Genomic DNA, 10,801 nt, shown 5'->3' with positions numbered 1-10,801 from the left:
GCTTGGCCGCTAGAGTTGGAAGGTACACATGATGTCTTCCATATGTCTATGTTAAGGAAGTACATTTCTGACCCGACTCACGTCTTGACTTACATACCCCATGAGTTGGATGAGGTATATACCTATGTGGAGTATCTGGGGAAGATTATTGATCGGAAGGATCATGTTCTTCGCAACCGCACTATTTCCTTTATCAAAGTGAAATGGATGAACCACCCCAAACAGGAAGCATCCTGGGAGCGAGAAGATGAAATGACGAAGCAGTATCCAGGATTGTTTGATTTTCCAGGTATATTCAATTTCGAGGACAAAATTCTTGTAAGGTGGGGGGGATGTTACACCCGTGCCCTAATCTGGTCTAATTTAAACTGTTGTGATAGGCCTCGGATCAGAGATCGAAAGTACGACCAGGTTTTGGCTCACGGCTACACATTGCCGAAGGGATAGAGATGACCCACGTGTTCATATATTGCATGCCTATCTAACTGGAGGGGATTCATACCTTCCGATCCCAGATGGTAAGTGACCTGACTCCCCACACTTGATTTTTGGTGTGCATCATAATTGTCAAAAAGCCTTGGGCATGTCCGAGGGCAACCACCCATGCGAGACCAACCATGGGACTGCAAGTTGTCAAGATAGCTTGACAAGCCACCGAAAGCAGCCTGGGCATGAATCCGGTGCCTGTTTCTGGTGGGTTCATAGGCTGCTGTCGAGGTTCCGATGCCTGTGGGTCCTGCCACTCGCATCGTAGATGGTTTTGGATGATCCCAAATCATCCTCCACAACTTACTCTTGATGTGAACACCTTATGGACCTAAATGTGGGGTCCTCGTGCCCCGAAACTCATTTAAACCTGATTGGTTTAAAAGAAACCCAAACCAAACAGACCCTAAGGCCCACTTAACTTATAAATTGGGAAATGAGGATTCATTTCCTCATTTCCCTTGTGCCCAACATAGGAGAGGAGAGAAAGAGGAGAGAAAGGAAGAAGAAGAGGAAGAAGGAGGGGATTGGAGGCCTACCTTGGTGTCGACTGCCACCTTATTGCCGAAATCACTGCCGGGGGTAAGTACAACCTCCCATGCCATTCTCTCTCTTCATTTCAACCTAGACAAAGCTAGGTACAGATGGAATCTTATTGTACACACCATTTCAAGGTTGTAGGATGGGTGTTCTACCCTCTTGGTGTTGTTGCCAAGCTCGAACCAAGCCCGATGAGCTCCGGTAACATGTAACACCAAAAGACCAACTAGGGTTTCGATCGTTTGATCGACGTATCTCCCAAATGGCTTAATGGAATTGGAATTTTCTTGGCTTAGAATGATACTAGAGACATTCCCTACAAACTCCACGGAACCAATCCTGGCAATTGAGCCCGAGTCAGAAAGTCCCAATTTGTTGGATTGCCCTGTACCACCACTTGAAACAGCCCGTCGGATCCACTGGGTCTGTTTTTGGTGGTATATTTCTGGTGGAAATGGAGCCTTATGTGCTCTCTATCACCTCCACCGAAATTGGTCTGATATTTCTAGTGGAAATTGTAATACCCTACTTCTTAAACCCAGTCTGATTACACGGTTGACCCGGTTTAACCATGCAGGACCCGAACCGGAGAGGGTTAGGGCAGATTCCTTATAGACCATGATGGCAAGGGTGACTTTAAACACCGGCTGGCCAGACAAGTCTGAGTCAGTGCCAGAGGAGACGGGTGTACCCAAGCCGTGTACATGCACATATCATAAGGCCATATACGGATAAAGAAGGTATATAGCCATATCTTAAAGCGCATACGTATATTATATCTTATGCCGAGAGTGAGATTCGTGCCGAGAGTCGAATTCCATCAAAATCCCACTTGGTGGCCAATTTTCAGCCCTCAGGTGGGCGGTCACAGGTGGGTGCATCCGTCCACCTGAGTAACCCACCCATGAGGTTACAAGATGTTTTAAAAAGTATAAATAGCTATCAATATGTTTTTCCTTTTTCTCATTTATGACACTCGGGCGTTTGGTGAGAAGAGTAAAGAGGAGAGAGAAAAAAAGGGAAAGAAGAGGAAAAGGGAAGGAAGAGGAAGAAGAAATGGATTTCAGTGGTGCCAAGGTTTGATCTTCCCATTCTGATGCCGGAAGAGTGATCTCCAGCACGAGATCTACGTTTAGAGGTGAGCAAAGGCTAGGTTCCTTAAACTTTCACCATACCCGAGTAAAACCCTTGATTTGGTTAGAGTTCCTTGAGGTGTTATAAATCCCCCTTGAGATGATGAATCTAAGGTTTAATAGATGGTTTATGTGTTGATTTTGAAGGATTTGAAGAAGTGTTCACAAGGTTGGAGAAGCATTGGTGATTTGAAGTGATTTTGGGGTTTTGAAGGTGTTCTTGAGCAAAGAAGGTAAGATTGCTTTCCATTCCTTAAATCTAACCTAGATCTAGGTTAAAACCATCTTATGAGACCTTGAATGTGTGGAGAATGGGTTTGGAAAAGCCCCATTTGATTCCCCCAAAGGTTGGGGAAGGTTTCAGAGAAAATGGCATTTTCCTGCCAAGACCGGTGGGCCAAGACCGGTGGGCCAAATGGCCCGCCTGAGGGCACTCGCCTGAGAGGGCAGGCCCTCGGGGCCAACCGGCGGGCCCAACCGACAGGCTGACCGACAGGCCAACCTGTTCGTCGGTCCTAGCAGGGCCCTCGGGGCCAATCGACGGGGCCAACCAATGGGCCGACCTGCCCGCCGGTCATGATCGGTGGGTCAGGACCGGTGGGTCGACCTACCCGCCGGTCATGACTAGTGGGTCAAGATAGGTGGGCTGTCCGACCCACCCGAGAGGCTCCCAAAGTGATTTTTACCTCCGAATGGACCCAAAACGGACTTACGACCTTCTTTTAGAATTCTAAACATGATTTTGCCACCAAATCTTGTTAGTTTTGACCCCAAAGTGGTGAAATGCTAACCCCATTCACTCATGATAGGTTCACCAAATCTTACGCTTCTCGCACCGGATCTCACCCGTACCAGGCGTGAGTCTTTGTACCGGATCTCACCCGTACCAGGCGTGAGTCTTTGTACACTACAGGTAAGTGGGGAGAGGACGTTTGGCCTTGTTTCAAGGCTTGTTTGGCATTCATTTAATTGTATCTAGACTAGCCATGTCATCATGCAAATGCTATGTAGCTTAGTCATCCTCATATTCTTACGCCATGCGTGTTGTGTTTATTTTCTCAATGTCAAATGGTGATGTGCTTATGTGATGAATGTTGATATCATTGTGCATAATGCATTAATAGACTAGATGCCATAGTCGGCTTGGGAACGAGTGCAATGGTGGCCCATGGAATGGGACACGGAGGCACTATACAATCGTACTATATCATATAGGAGCATGCGGTGTAGGATTATCATCTTCCCATGTTACGACCCATCCCAACAGGGGTTGAGGTGTTGGGTTACCATTTGGGGGGAAGTAGTGGTCGAGGTTGTCAGGGCACTGTGGCGGTTAGACATACGCCCGGCTGGTCATTAGGACAGTCGGCAATCCCAGTGGTATATTCAAGAGTGCCAATCGTACTGCTTTTAAATTGCTGGAGTCAACACCTTTATTTTCTATCATTTACTTTTATGTTGAGAGCCGGTGGTCGGTATATTTTACTTTTCTGAGTACTCATGGTGGGCCTTCTCCGACAGCCCTATGGGCGTATCGCAAGATGGAGTTCGCAGCTCGTACCCTGAGTATACGCGCACTGTGGTTGTAGTAGCACTAAACCCAAGACTTAGTAATGTTAGTTAGGTGGATGTGATTTAAAAACGAATTGCATAACATATAGTGCATATGGTTGTGATTGTTGTGTGGACTGCTGTGTGGTCCTTCTTTTCACTTACTGAGCTAGTGAGCTCATCCCACGTGTGCCCCTCTTTTAGATGATTTTGCAGGGCATCAACCTGAAGAGCAAGGGTCGGGCCCCATAGTTGAATTCCCTGAAGAGGATTGGTGGGTCCCCGAGGAATTAGAGCATGGCACAGATTGCCCGTGCGAGGGCTGTGCTACGGGACCGTAGTTTTGATACCGAGCTGAGCTTGACTCTTTGATTTTTGATGATCCCTTTGATACCGGGCAGAGCTGTACTCTTTGATTTTGATGATCCCTTCGATACCGAGCTGAGCTGTACTTCTTGATTTTTGATGGTCCCTTTGATACCGAGCTGAGCTATACTCTTTGATTTTTGATGATCCCTTTTGTGTACTTGATATGTAAATTGTATTATTTTTGTGTAAATATCATGCCTACGGGCCCACATGTACTTAATTATGTATTACATTTTGGGTATCAAGTATAATGGGAATATTTACAGGTAAATTAAGTCTTCCGCTGAACTGATGAACACTTTCTTAGTTGTGTGTATGCTGTGGTTGGATACTGTATCAGATGATCCTGGTAGGTTTGGGTTAACCGGTGTTAACCCGGTCACTGGCCTGGTTCTATGTGAACGGGGTGTGACAGAAATGCCCTGTTTTCGGTGGTTGTTTTCGGTGACAGTACTGCCACCTAAGAACTATGTCTATGCCTTTTGGGGGTGACCTGTGTGGGTCCCTCCCAATTTTCCCAGCACATACTAATATATGATTCCCTTTGTGACTAGGACAATGATGCGCACGTTCCCGTGAGTTGGAATTGATTTGATTGAACTGTGTTTATTTTTTAAAATATTTATTATTTATTAAATTGCTCACTTGCTTAGAATTATATGTTTAATTAAAATTGTTATTTTACGATCATGATATGAATTATATGGAAATGTATGATGGGATTGGCCGAGGTGGTATCGATACCGTGATCACTGTGTGTTTGGATGTGTGTGTGTGTGACAGAATCCGGCATGGCCAAGGTGGTACTGGTGCCGTGATTGCCATATGTATGTTGCATTCATGCATTGATTATGTGCATTAGAGTTAGTTATAGTCAGGGGTTACACTTTATGGCCAAGGTCTCGTTGGTATCGTGTATCCCGGGACTACATTTGGAAATGGATACGCTTCATGGATGAGGTGTTACCGGTATTGCGTAGTCTATACTCAACTGCTATTTGCATGCTAGATTCGGTAAATGGTCTTAGGTATCACTTTGTGGCCAAGGTCTCTCTGGTATCGTGTACCCGGGACTGTATTTGGAGATGGATTACACTTTGTGGCTGAGGTCTCTCTGGTATCATGTAATCCATACTAACTGTATCATTATGAAGGAATGAAGTATTATGTGGTTAGGTATCACTCGCTATGCTACGCACCCTTGCCAATAGGGGTTGAGGTGTTGGATAACCCATTGTGGTATGTTTGATGAGCCTTTCCAAAGTGCCACTCCTACGGTACGATATGTTTGTTGCAGAAGGCGAGAACCTGTCTGGCTTGGCCGATGTGTTTCTGGTGTCGTGACTACCAGGAGGGGGTTATCAGGGGTTTACTGGGTGACCCATGGATGCATACGGGGACTGGCAGGCTTCTAATCACTGCTAGGGTTTGAGATGCTACATAGTCAATGTCGTTTCCAAGACGAGGGATATAGCCTAATGTGCTGTAGTAGCATTTGCCAGACTTAGTTTGTATTGTTAGATGGATAATAAATAAATGAGCTGCATCATGAGCATCATGGACTATGTGTTTAATTTCCACAATCATGCATCATAAATTATTACTGCTATCATCTTGCTGGGATGTGTTTGACCCCACCCCTCATTGAGCGAGTTGGAAAGCTCACCCCATATATACATCCTTTTTTAGATGATGATGCAGGTACCGTGGTGCCAATGGCGGGTGACCTAGTATCTTCTGGGTCGGAGTATGGTGTGAGCGACTAGTGGATGCCAGAAGCGGAGGAGGATGAACAGGACTGTGGTTGCAATCACTGTGTTTACATCAGACTGTGAGATTGTACATCATCTTTTAATACTTTTGGATATAGTTGTGGATTGTATATTTTCTTGAGATTATATTATATGTCATGGATGAATGTAATATAATAACTTGGTTATTGCTATTATATTACCATTAGATGGTTTTCCCCATTTTATTTATAATCCTGCTACTATACTCTGATTCTGCTGCTTATGTTGGTTTGTGTTGTGAGATTGTGAAAATGTTAAGGTACTGCTATCAGAGATCCTGGTAGGTTGTAAGACAGGTACGTGTCTTACTCACACCGTCGGTATTCCTAATAGTAAATTGGGTCTACTTGGAGCGGGGTGTGACACCAGCCCTTTGACTCATGACTCTCTTGTAAGCACAAACATTCATATGATTTTTCTGAGCTCTAGGTACAATGAGTTGAGTGGGGTCACTCTCTGTAGTTTCTTCATCCAGATTGTTTACTTGATCAGGGAGTGGATTGGTATTGACATTAGGAGGCTATTTGACTTTGACCTCAATGGTTCCATTGTCTACGAAGTCCTGAATTGCATGTTATAAATTGAAACATCTTTCAATATTGTGCCCCTTCTGAGTGTGGTAGGCACAATACTCATGATCTTTATACCAAGCTGAAGGATGGTTGCTGATCACTCTTGGAGCCACTGTCCCTAGAAATCCTTGCTTCTTTAACTTCTCATATGCGGCTATTATGAGCATTCCCAAATCAAAAAACTGCCTTCTTGGGCGAGAGGCCTTTTGGGTGGGTGCATCTACTTGTATTATGAAGGGCTGTGAAGAAGTGGCTGGTGAGACTAACTGCTGAACTGCACTCACCACATTAGTTTTCGGACCCTTTTCCCATTCGACTCGGGTGTTCTTCTTTGCATCTTGGGAGGATCCTTGATACTGGGCCTCTCTCAAAATTCTATTCTCCACATGCGTTCCGGTGCTATTAAGGCATCAAAAGTTTGCAAATGTTGATAGTAAAGAACATCATAATAGGGTTTTGATAGGTTTTCTATCAACATTTCTACCTGCCCTGCTTTTGAAGGCTTATCTTCCATCTTGGCGGCTTTGTCTCTGAATCTCATTAAGAAGACGATGAATCCTTCTTTAGGCTGCTGCTTCAAAGTCTCAAGCTCCCAACATTTCACGTCCACCTCAGTATTGTAGGAGTACTGCTTGGTGAAGGCTTTCACTATCGTTGCCTAGTTCTGAGTTTATGATGACTCCAACGGTGTGAGGCACCTCAGTGCTGGTCCTGATAGGGTTAATATGAAGGCCTGCCCTATCTGCTTATCTGCAAGTTGCCATGACTTGGCGATGCTGAGGAAGACTTTGAGATGAGCCTTGGTGTCTCCTAACTCATCAAACCTATCAGTCTGCTATTTGAATTTTTCTGAATTCTTGCCCTAGAGAAGAAACTCATTTCCTCAAAATCCACTGTTTGGCCTTCTGAGACTTTTCTTTCTCAAATGATGTTCTCCAACTTCTTCTTTTCTTTCTCCGTCTCAGAGGCTCAAATCGGACATATGCTACAAATTCCTCTTCTTCATCTTCAATCACTACCCTAAAGGAGGGACCCTAAAATAGGCTCCTCATTGACCATTAAGATGGGTAGGTGAAGATCCTCTCTGACCAATTGGTCGGACATGCTCTGGTTCTTGATGAGCACAATAATGTGTGAAATCTTAGGGATATAAGTGTACATTTTGCCCCCACTTTGGATAGTACTACTTTTATTTTTCTTATTTTTTTTTTTTTTAGTTTCCAAGTCTACAAGAGAAAGTGCTTTAAGTGAATTAAGAAACTGTCCAAGCTTGAACTAACTTGTCCAAAGGTGGGACCCACTCATTGGTACCACATCCTCTCTCCTAAAAATCCTGAAGATTATTCTCTCACCTTGCCACCTCACAAGATCTTGAAGATGCTATGCAGATATTCCTTTCTGATTTAATCAAGAGTGCAAGATATTGGCTAATATTGCAGGGAAGGAATAGAATTTGTTAATTTTAGAAATAGATTCTCTCTTTCCTCACACAATATCTCTGAGAATGAAGATTTTTACCAAGATTTAATTTAATTTAATTTTCTTTCTTTTCTTAAGGAAGACTTCTAGAAGGAAGGAGGCAAGACCAAAGCCCTATAAAAGCCCCTTCCTCCCCGTCCTATTAATTATTATTCCCCTTAGTTTATTTTCTAGTTTATGCTTAGTTCGCTTCTCTCTCTCCCTTTATTACTCTCTTTAGTTTTAGTTCTTCTTTATTTTTACTTTAATCACTTTTGTAATAGCTTTTTATGTCAATTAATGCAAGCACTCTTTTATTCTTTTTCTACCTTTTTATGTTTATGATTTATGCAATTGAGTTGTAATTTTTAAAGTTATAGTCTAGGCTTAGATCTAGGTGACAAGATCACGAGCCGTGGAGCATTTTTTTTTTCAAGTTCAATTTTTTTTTCAAGATTTGTTTTCTCTAGTACTAGAAATTTCAGATTTGGTTTATTCCAGATCTGGTTTTTAGTACTGGTAGTATCTCAAATAACCCAAGCTTTCAAGTTCAAGCATTGATTCAAGTAAGTAGGCTCCTTCAGTAATCTTCTCTCCCCCCTCTCATTCCCTCTTCTAACTACCCTTTATTTCTTAATTTAGGATTTTAATTTTAGTTGTTATATTATTCCTTTCCCTTTCCTCAAGGTTCATGGCTAGTGTACGTGTTGGCTTTGCCCCTCCTAGCCATAGAACCATCAATTTATTGTTTTTATTTTAATTGTCTCCCTTTCCCTAAAGCCAAGTAGAGTGACTCTTATAAGAGTGACTCTCTGGTCAAGTAGGGAAGCTCATATTATGATGCATCCCTCGGGCTAAGTAGAGAAACCTACTTGTGAGTCTCTCCCTAGCTTTATCCCTTTTTTTTTTATTTTTTTTTTATTTCAGTATTTTTTCCTATATTGTTTTTTTTTAATTGTGTGGGTTGTTTATTTTCAATTATTTATTTATTTAATTTTAATTACGTAGCTTGTGTGTTTAAATTCTTAGATGACGAATGGTTAGGTCGTTATTTTAGATACATATGTTTAGGACGGTAATTAGAATTAGATCACAATCATTAATCGGTTCACTTTCGTATTATTAAAAGAAGCAAAAAAAATAAATAAAGTGGCTGCTCTCCCTATGTTTGATCCGTAGCTACACTGATCCGTATGCTTGCGGTTAATTTTAAAATCTCAAACAAGTTTTTGGCACCGTTGCCGGGGAGACAGTTCCATGTTATTTTTCGCTTTCTTTTGGTAAATCGAAGTTCTTTGTTTACTTTGTTTTGTTTATCCTTTTCTTTTCTTGAATTCCTGAGAAGATCAACTTGCAATAATAGTTGTATTAGTGGAGGTCGTCATGCCTCACAATATGATAAAGATAGGTTTCGCTCTGTAGCAGTACCTTAGGAATTGACCTGAGCAACCCTAGATCCCTACCGGTAAGCTACCAAAAAGCAAAAAAAAAATCAAAAAAATCAAAAAAATCAAAAAATCATTAAAAAAAAAAATCAAAAAATCATTAAAAAAAAGTTTTGCTATCCATTCTTTTGTGCTTGTCTTACTCTAGTTGTGGGTAGTTTTCTATTGCATGAGTGTTAGGTGGGTACGTAATACTAAGAATCAATTAGAAAGAAGAGATCCAACAAGTAGTAACCCTATACGTTTGCTCTCTTTAAAACCCTTCAATATGGGAGACCAACAGCAAAACCCTTCACCTAAATCTCTGAAAGATAGGTTCTACCCTACTAGAAGAGCCCAACCTTCCTGCATAGTTCTACAACAAGCCCAGGGCAATAATTTTGAACTCAAATTTCAATACATCACTATGTTGCCCCACTTGCATGGGTTGACCTCTGAGGATGCATACCTATTTCTAAGGGAATTTGAAGAGGTATGTGTTCTAATTAAGATCCAAAAGCTTTCTGATGATGCTGTTAAGCTTAGGTTTATCACTTTTGCATTGAAAGACCAAGCTAAGAAGTGGTTGTATGGGTTACCCACAAATTCCATAACCTCATGGGAACAGTTCACAGTTGTCTTCCTTAAGAATTTTTTCCCAACTCACAAGACCAATAAGCTTAGAAGTGATATCCTTCAGTTTAGGCAAAAGCCTAGTGAGTCATTTTCCAAACTTATAGAGAGATTCAAGGATCTACTCCAAGAATGCCCTCACCATGGCCTAGACCTATGGCATTTATGTCAAATAATTTATGAGGGTATTGATTACCCAACTAAACAAATGATAGAGTCTATGTGCCCTGAGGGATTCACATCCTTTACAGATGAAGAAAGGCATGAGAATTCTTATTTGACTTAGCTGACAAAACCCATGAGTGGGAATCAACCCAAGAGAGTGAAAGAACCATAGGAGGGAAAGGATATTTTGTGGATGGGATAGTAGCCAAGGAAGCCCATTTAGATAGCCTAATCAAGAGGATTGAGGCTATTGTTCCTAGAGAGCCATCATCAGTCAATTTGGTTAAGATTTGTCCTTGGTGCCAGTCCCGTGGACATGTCATAGAAGAATGCCCCAACACCTCTGGGGCACTTCTAATGATAGTGTTAATGCCTTATACCAGAATAATCCATATAGTAACACCTACAATCTAGGATGGAGAAATCACCAAAATTTCTCCTAGAATCAGGGCAACCAAGTAGGGCCTTCCAATTTTCATAATCAAGGTCAACCTGGACCCCAAAGGCCTCCCTTTGCACAACAATCTTTTTTCCAAAATACTTTTCCTAGGTCAAATGTAGGACCTCAAGCTAGTTTTCCTAGGGCCCCCTCCTATCATCTTATCAGCAACCCCCTGGGTTTACCAACACTAGAGAGGCAAGTAGAATAAGTGACTTGGAAAAAATTATGGCCCTCT

General features: G+C 42.2%; 1 non-coding gene across 1 annotated transcript; it reads right to left on the bottom strand.

Moving 5' to 3' along the window:
* Positions 1-10,002: 10,002 nt before the first annotated feature.
* On the bottom strand, positions 10,003-10,109 carry LOC122063175. The gene has a single exon (XR_006135218.1). It is a non-coding gene; the product is annotated as a small nucleolar RNA R71 (small nucleolar RNA).
* Between the last annotated feature and the right edge of the window lie 692 nt (positions 10,110-10,801).

This window comes from Macadamia integrifolia, unplaced genomic scaffold (genome assembly GCF_013358625.1).
Source record: "Macadamia integrifolia cultivar HAES 741 unplaced genomic scaffold, SCU_Mint_v3 scaffold1226, whole genome shotgun sequence".
Taxonomy (NCBI): domain Eukaryota; kingdom Viridiplantae; phylum Streptophyta; class Magnoliopsida; order Proteales; family Proteaceae; genus Macadamia; species Macadamia integrifolia.
The sequence above is the reverse complement of the archived record's forward strand: the minus strand, read 5'-3'. Positions and strand labels throughout refer to the sequence as shown.